Consider the following 11,983-nt stretch of genomic DNA (forward strand, 5'->3'; position numbering starts at 1 on the left):
AAAAAAAAAGTGGTTTTCATAGAAGTAGAGATTAGAATAATGGTTGCCAGAGGCCAGGAGGGGAGGGAGAAAGGGGGAGGAGAAGTGGTGGAAAACTGTGCTATCTACCCTAAGTAAATCATTGTGCAGTATATGCATGTATTGAAACAACACACTCTACCCCGTAAAAATAAATAAATAAAATTGAAAAAAATAAATGAATAGATGAATAAAAAAATCAATTAAAAAAAAAGGGAAGTCTGTCCTCCTTGTGATGCTATGCTTGAAAGTTTCTACCGTACTGTTGTAGTAAGGATTTTTCTTGAGGAAAAAGGATGGAATTTACTTTACATGAGTTATTTAACATAATACAGCCCGTGTGGCAAAACTGGGCTGAGCCTCAAGTCTGTCTCATGTGAAAGCCCCTTTCCATTGCCAAATTCACAGATGAAAGACATGTACTAAAGTTGATTCTTCTCTGATCATTTTAAAGGGAAGACAGTCCACAAGGAAAGACATTTCAGGAGAGATTTCACAGATCGAGGCCAAATTTCTGCACATCTTTGAGAACGATATGAAGGCTAGTCTCATAGTAAGACCATAGAGGTCAAGAAAATGTGCTGCCCAGCATCCTGCTGAGGAGAAGAGAGTCAATCAACAGCCTCTTGCTGAACCCATCTCTGAGTTTTCAATGAAGCAACACCTTTCCCTTGCTGTTCCACACCAATGACAGACATGGCAGGCAGGGAACTAGCGGTGCCCATTCCTGTAGGAAAGGGCCCCTCTAAGAGACAACATGGGCTTGATACACCCATCAGCTGAAACATCCTTAGAATTATTCTACAGTCTGAAACTCCTGCCACCTGATATTCCTTTTTGTCCTCTCCTTCTGGGTGTCAAATCTACATCTCAGTCTGCCTACTCCTGCCCCTCTGCTTCATCATTCACAGGTGCTTCCCTGGGTTAATCTTTTGCATGTCTAAGCTTCTTGGCCTACGCTTATCAAAGGACATGATAGCACAAAACTTTTAAAGTAGTTAAAAAAAGAAAAAAAGCTGTATTAAAACTAAAGATAGGTACAGTTGGAAAGGGGTTTAAAGTAGATTTATTTCCATACTATTTGTTGAATGTTATAGGACTTGACATTGTTTGTTTTTTCGTCTGGTGGAAAACACAAATATAGCATATATAACATATATGTTAGAAGAATAGAAATGCAGATCTTAAAAGCTGCAAAATAAAATTAACCTATTATCTTACCATTGTTAAATTTGTATATGATTTCAAGTCATTAGGTTGTTACTTTGAAATTTTTTCTCAATTAGTATTAAATTAAATTAAATATCTGGATCTTTTTCTTTTTACTGATCTTACATTATCAACATTTTCCAGTGTCATTAAATAACCTACCATTTTAAAATTGATAGCACGTATTTATACTTAGGATCTTCTAATAATTTGTCATTATATGCCTGTTTTCATTTTGAATTTCTATTCTGGACAAAAAGTGCAAGTAGGGGGTAACTGTGAAATAACATGAAGATAAAGCTACAAAAATAATACACACCAATTTTTGATTTTTGTGTTGGAGGGAGAGCAACAACTAACTGAGCGTCATGAGTTGGGAAGGCTGTCATGGAGACTGAGCACCTTAGGCCACTGGTAATATAAAGGCGACAGGGTCATTCATGATCTTTTGGCTTTCAGAACTACCCCTAAAGCCATCCTTTCCAAGGAAAACGCCCAGGTGAGACTCTTGTAAATTGTAACTTGTGACTTAAATATAACCGACTGCTGGGTCTGCTGTCCCCTACCATGGCTCTGGCCATGATTTGATCACCACTTCCCTTAACCTTACTGAGAAGTCTATTGAAAACAGCAGTGATGGTTTCTTCATCTCCCATTCAGATCACCTCTGGACGTTTTTCACACCATCAACCTCAATCATCCTATGAGCAAAGAAATGTCACCCTACTGGTGGTATGATCAAACAGGCAGACTGGACTGACTACCCTCAGGCAAAAATAAGGACTAGACTCAATTATTTGAACTGAATTGGGGACCCTAATGCCACCTATCAGCCAGTCAAGACACCACACTGAAACTCTGTCAACCTGTACGTTCCTCTACAGATGTAGGAACCATTTCAGGGGGAAGAAAGGGCATGTATAAACAACAATTTTTTCCCAGGGGCACCATGTCTACTTCTTGTGAAGAATCTGGGAAGCAGTTCCCTCCAGATAATACAACGATTTTCACCACCTTCAGTGCTAAAAGGCATTCAGGTCAGCCCCACTGATTGGGCTTGTATTGGGGGATAGAATTGCCCTAGACTTCTTCTTGTAGGACAACATGAATTCCATGGAATTCTTAATACTTTCTACTGTAGCTAGATTAATGCCCTAGCCCAAGTGGCAAAATCAATACATATACATATATTCTGTATATATTTATATATACGTGTGTGTGTGTGTGTGTGTGTGTGCGTGTGTGTGTGTGTGTGTGTGTGTGTGTGTATAAAGGCCACTTGCTATGGATCATTTTCAGTTACAACTCTGCCACAGCTCCTTTAAAATGAAGTCCACCATGTCAAATCCACATGTTGACACATGTTGGAGTCAGACTTTTTAAAGACATTGGACAAAGAAAATGTGGCCTTTCGTGGACAATATAAAGAATGTTTACATTCCTCCAGGAATGTAAACAAGAATCTGTACATGTCCCTTTCAAAACTTTGAATGTTGCCAAGAATTGATCAACTGGAAACCAAAGTAAGTAACAATAGTAGTTGAAAACTATTTAAGATGTACCCCATAAAAACCAATTAATTTGAATTTTAAGTTCTAGGCTTCTTTGGGAGAGGGTGGCTGCTATAGATTGGATGCCCCCTCAACCTCATTGAGGCTTAATCCCCACTGTAACTGTTGAGGGAAGGAAATCCTAACATGGTAGTTGAAAGGTGGGGACTTGAAGAGGTGATTAGATTGTAGGACCTTGCTGTAGTGAATGGATTAAAAATAGTGGTCAAGGGTATTGTTCTGAGGGCTTTAAAAAGGAGAGTAAATGAGGAGGTTGGTCTCTTGCTCCCTCTGTTTCACCATTTTCCGCCATGTGAGACCCTGGCATTGCTGTAAAGCCACCACCAAGACCCTCACCAGATGTGTTCCCTGGACTTTGGACTTCCTAGCCTCTGAAACTCTCAGCAATAAATTTTGTTTTCTTTATAGATCATGCAGTTCCATGTATTTTGCTGTAAGCAACAGGAACAGACTAATAGAGTGGCTAAATGTATTTTTATATTTAGTTGCACAGCAATTGCTACATATAATATTCAGGTACATTTCTAGTCTAATCCAAATACAAAAAATTAATTTATGTATTCAGACGAACCGTTAAAAAAAGTTTTATTTAGACTCCACAATAATCTATGTAATATTTATTTTCTGTTTTATAGATGAGACTACTGTGGTTCAGAAAGAAGTAATGTCCTATAACTTGAAAAGCAGAAATGAAATTTGCTTCTTTAAATTTCTAGCCCAACACCTTCCAATTAGCCACAATACACAATAAATATTTCCCAATCATTGTTATCATATATTTTGGAGGAATTTTCTATGGTGTGCTCATTATCTGACCTTGAGAAAGGAGAAGAGGAGAACAAATTTCAAGATAGTCTCTGAATTACAAGTACGTAGATAAGGAAAAACCATAAAATTAACCTTAGACTGGTAAGCCTGACCAGCCTGAGTGTGTTTTAATTTACATCATTAATTAAAGCATTATCTCTTTAAGAAACATAAGGCCATTGAGCTTTTCTTGATTTTGTCTTAGAATTATATAGGTTAATAAAAATTAAGGTCCTACTTTTGATATATCAACTTGGAAGAAGAGGACCAGTCAGGAATAGCAAGTTTCAAACAGAAATGGAAGAGAAATAATTCACAAGAACTTTTCTACATATATTCTGTATGTGTGTGTGTATATATACATATATATTATATATATATGTATATATACATATGTGTGTGTGTGTATGTGTGTTTATAAAGGCCACGTGCTATGAATCATTTTCAGTTACAACTCTGCCATGGTGTATTAGTCCGTTTTGTGTTGCTATAACAGAATTACCTGAGACTGGGTAATTTATAAAGAACAGAGGTTTATTTGGCTTACGACTCTGGGACAGCTGCATCTGGCACAGGCCTCAGGCTGCTTCTACTCATGCCGGAAAGTGGCAGGCAGCTGGTGGGTACAAGCAGATCACATAGCGAGAGGAAGCAAGAGAGAGAGAGAGAGAGGAGGTGCCAGGGTCCTATAAACAACAAGCTCTCATGGGAACTAACAGAGTGAGAACTCCCTCATTACTACCCCCAACCTAGGGAGAGCATTAATCCATTCATAAGGGATCCACACCCATGACTCAATCAGTTTCCAACACTGCTGCATTGGGGATCAAATTTCCACATGAGTTTTGGAGGGGACAACACATCCAAACTCCATCATTCTGCCCTGGCCCCCCAAAACTCATGTTCCTCTCACATACAAAACAATTATTCTATCCCAACAGTTCCAAAAGTCTTAGCTTGTTCCAGCACCAACTTAAAAGTCCAAAGTCCAAAATCTCATCTGAGACCAAAGCAAAAGTTTTTCCAGCTGTGAACCTGTAAAAACAAAACCAAATTTATTTACTTCCAAGACACAATGGTGGAACAGACATTGTGTACACATTCCCATTCCAAAAGGGAGGAATAGGCCAGAAGAAAGGAGAAACAGGACCCAAACAAGTCTGAAACCCAGCAGGGCAGACATTAAGTCTTAAAGATCCAAAATAATCTTCTTTAACTCCAAGTTCTGCATCCTGGGCACAACTGGGAATCTGGGCCCCCAAAGCCTCAGGCAGCCTCACTCCCACAATTCTGCCAGGCACAGCACAATGGGCCACACTAGTGCCTGCAGCTTTTCCAGGCCTGTGTTGCATGTTACCAGTTGCCCTACAGTTCTGGGGTCCTGGCAGAAGACTCACTGCCTTGGCTCTACTCGACATTTCCCTGGTGGGGGTTCCCTGTGGGGGCTCTGACCCCACTTTTCTGCTTGGCATTGCTCTAGTAGATGGCCTCTGCAGTAGCCCCACCCCTGTGGCAGGTCTCTGCCCAGGCTCCCAGGCTTTTCCATACATCCTCTGGAATCTAGGTGGAGGCTACCATGACTCCACTGTTCCGAAGTCCTGCCGGCCTCCAGGCTTAACACAACATGGACTCCACCAAGGTTTTAGGCTTCTACTCTCCAGAGCTGCTGCATGAACCACACTTTGGGGTGCCATTTGAGGCACGGCTGCTCCAGCCAGAGCAGCTGGGATGCAGGGAGCAGGTTCCCAACAGCACCTACACTCCAGGTCTGTCCTCTGGGAAAACTTAGTCCTTCTAGGCCTCAGGGCCTGTGATGTGTGAGGCACCCTTCCAGACTTCTCAAATGCCTTTAGGGCGTTTTTCCCATTGTCCTGGTTATTAGCATCTGGCTGCCTCACCACCAAACTAATGTCTTCACCAATCAGTTTATCTGCTTCACACTTGCATTTTTTTCCTACTCTCCACTTCTCTACCACATGGCCAAGGTGCAAATTTTCCAAATCTTTACACTCTGCTTTCCTTTTAAATTCTAGCTTTACATTATGCCTTTGCTACCATAACTGAGAGTAGGCTGTTAACAGTAACCACGCAGCTTCCTTAATGCTTTGGTGCTTGGAAATTTCTTCCACCAAGCATTCTGGCTCACAGCTCTTAAGTCCCACCTTCCACAAAGTCCAAGAGCATGGACACAATGCAGCCATATTCCTTGCTATGGTGCAGCAAAGGTTATCTTTTGTCCAATTCCCGATAAGCTCCTCATTTCAATCTGAGACCTCATCATCCACATGATCTTCACTGTCTACATTTCTGTCAGCATTCTTCTCACCACCACATAAGTCTCTAAGACAATCCAAACTTTCCCTCATCTTTTTGTCTTCTTCTAAGTCTTCCAAACTCCTCCAACCTTTGCCCATTACCCAGTTCCAAAGCTGCATCCACATTTTCTGGTATCCATGTAGCAACACCCCACTCCTGGTGCCAATTTTCTGTATTAGTCCATTTTGTGTTTCTGTAACAGAATTACCTGAGACTGGGTAATTTATAAAGAACAGAGGTTTATTTGGTTTACAATTCTGGGACAGCTGCATCTGGCATGGGCCTCAGGCTGCTTCTTTTTATGCCAGAAAATGGCAGGCACCTTGTGGGTACAGGCAGATCACATGGCAAGAGGAAGCAAGAGAGACAGAGAGAGGAGGTGCATGGATTCTATAAACAACAAGCTCTCATGGGAACTATAGAGCAAGAACTCACTCATTACTCCCCCCCACCAAGGTAGAGCATTAATCCATTTATGAGGGATCTGCCCCCATGACTCAATCAGTTTCCAACACTGCCACATTGGAGATCAAATTTCCACATGAGTTTGGGAGGTGACAACACATCCAAACTCCATCACACAGCTCCTTTTAAATGAAGTCCAACATGTCAAATCCACATGTTGACACATGTTGGAGTCAGGCTTTATTAAAGACATTGGACAAAGAAAATGTTGACTTTCACAGAGGACATAAAGAATGTTTTTGTTCAGGACAAATAATTCACCTCTGTTATGGTTCAGTAATATCATTTATTGCCCTAAAAAAGTCATAATATATGCACTTACTTTAAATTCTTAACATTAACTAAGACTAATCTGAAGATAATCATCTTTTTATAGTTTTAATACTTTCATGATCCTTCTAAACTATTTTACAGAAAGTCGTGATATGATATATTCTTCAAATTATGTATTGCTAGAAATGGCTCTGTCTGGAGATAAAATTGAGGTCAGCATTCTTTCTAAAATATTTGCCCTGTTCAATGAAAACATTTTGAATCTAATAGGAAAGGAGTTTAGTTTCATGATTATTATTTTGTGTCGCTCTAATTTACTAAAAACCTTGTGGTGGTGAATGTTTCATAATAAGCCTGCTTATGAATAGACTTTCCCAGCAGATACCATGGAACTCCATTAAATTATATTTTTTATTTTTATTTTTCAAACTATCAAAAAGTAAAATTTTCCTTTATTTATTTATTTTTATGGGGCACAGTTCTATGAATTTTTACACATATATGCTACCATCAACACAATCAGGACACAGAATAAGTCCATCCCTCCAAAAAACTCCCTTGTGCTCTGCCTTTATATGCACACCCTACTCCCACCCACACTCTTCCATTTCACACAGTACGTGGGGCTTGTGATTGCTTTTTAAATACATCACTAAGATGATAGTGATTCTCTATGGTGATATATGTGTGTTGAGGTGGGGGAGTATGTTGTACCCACCTGGGGAAGGGACATTTCATAATCATATGAACAGGCTTTTTGGAAGTAAAGTATTTCCCATTTCTTCTGATAAACATTCCCTCTTTCTTTGGGGAGATAAAAATCATGTTCCCTCTCCTATTTGAAACTCACTACAATTATTGAACACCAGTATTCATGAAACTATATGATATTCCTTAGGTATATGTAGGAGGATGTGAAAGTAAAGGCTGAAGAGCAATGGCATTGAGAAAAGTAATTGTTTTTTATGTTAAATACCTCTCTTTTAGGTTCAGTCAGATTAACTACCACAAAATGTATTTTAAGCTTTTTATAGTTCTCTAGGTTAGAACTACCCAAATATATAAACTGAATCTTGTATGTCGTTGAATTCCCAGGGCCTGGAACATTTATTAGAACTCTGTAGGTAATCATAAGGAGGTGATAAATGATGAATACATTTTTTGAGCCTCAATCTAGTCTTTAAAATTGAATTTAAAAAACTCAGAAATGTATGCTTCTCACCACAATGTAATAACAAGAATTACATTTGCCCTTATACTTCCAAAAATTATAAAGCCAGTACAGATCTTTTGCTTCCTTGGTTAAATTTATTCCTAGGTATTCATATATATATAATGAGGTATTGTAAATGTGATTGCATTCTTGAATTTTTCTTCATATAGTTTACTATTGGTGTATAGAAACGCTACTGATTTTTGTGTGTTGATTTTGTATCCTGTCATTTTACTGAATTTATTATTGCTACCAGTTTTAAAATACACACATACATGCATGCACACACACCAGAATACTTCGAAAAGCTTATGAAAAAATTGAATTAAAAGATAATACAAATCTTTCCACAAACTTTTTGAACACCCCACATATATATATATGAGATATACATATATGTATGTATGTATGTGTCTATACATAAAACAATAGTTTTTAGACTTTCAATAGCAGATAGCAGAGGGCTATAATTCTTAAGAAAAGAAGTATGAATAAACAATGTGAGCCCTATACTTGCCCCAGATTACAGCCTGGAGACAGATCCCATGAGGAAGTATAGAGCAGATGAACCCAAAGTTTACTATCTTTGTCGACGTAGAAGAAAGATATCAGAAGTCAGGCAAAGGAGTTCAAGTCTATAGGGCCATTTGCTAGAAGGAAGGGAACTGCACACAGAGAGGCAGCACTGGAGATCTGTAGAGGAGTGCCTTCATATCTTTGGCTGCATAGAGATTTATGCATGCATGGGAAGAAATTACCCAAAGTTCTGGGGAAAAAAAAACACTGAAGAACAAGGGCTCAAATGATTTCTGAAGCTCAGACAGATAAAGAATAGTTCATGCTACAGCCAGACAGAAATGTAAGACCTCGTAAAAAGTGTGACATATGATGGAGTCCTTCGAAAAAATGTTGCATGACTCAGCGTTTGCACTGCTGATATATACCCAAGAGAACTGATCACATAAGGTCACATAAAAACTTGTACTTAAATGTTTGTAACAGCATTATTCATAATGGCCAAAAAGTAGAAAAGCTCCAGATGTCCATTTACTTATGAATGGATAGATGAAATGTGTTATATGCTTGTAATGGAATATTATTCCATCTCACAGAAAAAGGATGAAATTTTGACATATGCTACAACATGGATAATCCTTGAAAGAAGTCAGACTTAAAAGACCATGGATTCTACGATTCCTAAAATAGTCTAAAAACACTTAAAATAGTTAAATCCATCTAGACAGAAAGTAGACAGGTGATTGCAGGGGCTGGGAGTAAGAAGATGTGTGGAATGACGAATCCTTGGTATGGGGTATAGAGTTTCTTTTGGGGATGATGAAAGCTGTCTCAAATGAGATTGTAGTGATGGTTGTATAAGCTTGTGAATATACTAAAAAACACTGAATTTAATACTTTAGGGAGTAAGTTTTATAATATGTGAATTATATCTCAAGAAAGGGAAAGATACTGCATTAGTAGACTAGAGAACCCTGATTCACCCTAACAAAGCTTAACAATAAACCTTGGATTATGGCCTAACAAGAAGATCAACAAATTCTTTCTCCACAAAAGCATCTATAAACTTAGGCAAAATTGACAAAAACAACCATTTCAGTGCTATGAAAATCAATCAAAGCAATCAACAATATAAGATATATTGTTTATGCTTTAACAACTGCTGAATTTCATCAAGAAGAGTGGAGATCTGTGGTGTTCTGGCCTGTGGCTGCTCCCTCTCCCTGGTTAGTTGGTACAGAGGTTCAGGCAGTGTAGGGCAGCTGAGGAGTAGTGGCAAATCTCTTCTGCCTTCGATTCACTCACTTGATTTGGAGCAGTGGGCAATGTCCACGTCCTGCAGCACTATCAATGAAAGTGCCTCCACAGGCTCAGGTGAATCCAGGACTGCCAGTGTGTCAGATCTGTTAGCCTGAGGTTATGGGTGTGGTTGGGATCTGCATACACAGCCCAGAACTGAGAGGGCCTAAACTATGCAAGCACACCCCTGCCTAACCCTGAGATTGAAGACGTGATAGGAGACTCAAAAAGGCCTGACTTCAAGTAAAACCTGAGCAGACCCAAAAATAGCCTGAAGTTTAAATGCACACCCCTACCCAAAGACAGATTCACCAGCAGAGAAAACAACCCTTATGGGCTCAAAGGATTTGAGAACAACTTATGTTTAACTATTGGCTAAACATTAAGTGACATAGACATGGGAAAAATCCTTAGTAAGACTAGCTTGAAAATGTATATAAGAAAATAAAACTGAGCAGAGACATTGAGGATCATAGAATGCATAATATACAAATTTTCATAGATTTATTCCATGCAAGCAATTAAACAAATAACCCCTCCCCCCCAAAAAAAAACCCAAGAAAAAGCAAAGATAACAAACTTCAGGGGCAGAGGAGGGGAGAAATTAGAATTCATGGATCCTACAACATATTATCTAAAATGTCCAATTTTATACAAAAAATATGAAAGAGGCAAAAGGCAAAAAAAAAAAAAAAAAAAATCAGAAAATTGTGACCTATAGTGTGGGGAGAAAACAATAAAAATATCTCTGAGCATATTCAGATGTTACATTTAGCAGACAAAGACTTCTAAGCAGCTATTGTAAAAATGTTCAACAAACTAAAGAAAATCATGTTTAAAGGATCAAAAGAAAATATAACAACAAATTAACCAATACATAAGCTCGATAAGAATACAGAAAATATAACACCAAAGTCTGAGGTTTGATTTCTGTACCGGCCAGAAATTAAAAGAAAATATATATTTTTTAAAATACAGAAAATTTTAAAAAGAACAAATGGAAATTCTAGACTGAAAGAGTACAATAACTAAAACAAAGAATTCCCTGGCAGGACCCCAAAACAGATTCAAAATAGCAGACTAAAAATAATTAGTAAATTTGAAGATAAATCAATAGAAATGATCACCAATCTAAATAAAAGAGATTTTGAAGATATCTCCCCAACCTGATCAACATATTTAATGCAATTTCTGTAAAAAATTTCTTCAAGTTTTTTTTCTTTTTTTGTAGACATAGGTAATCTTATTCTGAAATTTATATGAAAAGGCAGAGGCTTTAGAATAACTAAAACAATCTTCAGAAAAAAGAATAAAGTGGGAAGAATCACATGCATCTATATTAAAGGCTTACCTTATAGCTACAGTAGTGAAGAGTGTGATATTGGCATAGAGGCAGAGAAATAGATCCACAGAACTGAACAGAGAACCCAGAAGTGGATCCAAACAAATAAGCCCAAACGATTTTGACAAAGGTGAAAAAAAAAAAAATGAGACAAAGATAGACTTTTCAGCAAAGGATGCCGGAGCACTGAACATCAGCAAGCACTCCCACTCCCCAAATAAACCTCAATCTAAACCTCAAACCCTATAAAAAATTAACCTAAAATGGATCATAGATTTAAATGTAAAACATAAGACTATAAAAGTTTAACGAAAAAACATGAGGGAAAATCTTCAGGACTAGCCTAAGCAAAGAATTCTTACATTTTATACCAAAACTATGATTCATAAAACTACACTTGATCTTAGCCAAAAGGCCGAGAAGCGATGATTCATAAAACTAAAAATTAATGAAATGAACTTTATAAAAATAAAAATTAAAAAAAACCATTTTCCTCTTTGAAACTATGTGAAGAAGGAAAAAAAAGATAATCTATAAACAGAGAAAATATTTGCAAACTGCATGTCTGAAAAAAAAAAAAGAATAGAATCTAGAATATATAAAGAACTCTAAGAACTCAACAGGAATAAAACTAATAATTCAATTATTAGAAAATAGCCAAAAGACATGAACAGACATTTCACTGATGATGACATGCAGATGGCAAATAAGCACACAAAAAAATGTTGAACATTATTAGCCATAGAAAAATGCAGATTACAACCACAATGGCATACTACTACACACTTATTACAATAGCTAAAATAAAAAATAGTGACAACACCAGACGCTGGTAAATATTTGGAGAAAATGTGTCATTCATACATTGCTGGCAGGAACAAAGAATGGTGTAACTACTCTTTAAAAATGTTTGGCAGTTTCGTATATAGTTAAATCTGCAATTACTATATGATT

At 37.6% G+C, this 11,983-nt stretch overlaps 1 pseudogene; it reads right to left on the bottom strand.

Moving 5' to 3' along the window:
- Positions 1 to 11,327: 11,327 nt before the first annotated feature.
- On the bottom strand, positions 11,328 to 11,456 carry LOC134374127 (U2 spliceosomal RNA; annotated as a pseudogene).
- Positions 11,457 to 11,983: the final 527 nt, after the last annotated feature.

This window comes from Cynocephalus volans, chromosome 3, assembly GCF_027409185.1.
Source record: "Cynocephalus volans isolate mCynVol1 chromosome 3, mCynVol1.pri, whole genome shotgun sequence".
In the NCBI taxonomy this organism is placed as follows: domain Eukaryota; kingdom Metazoa; phylum Chordata; class Mammalia; order Dermoptera; family Cynocephalidae; genus Cynocephalus; species Cynocephalus volans.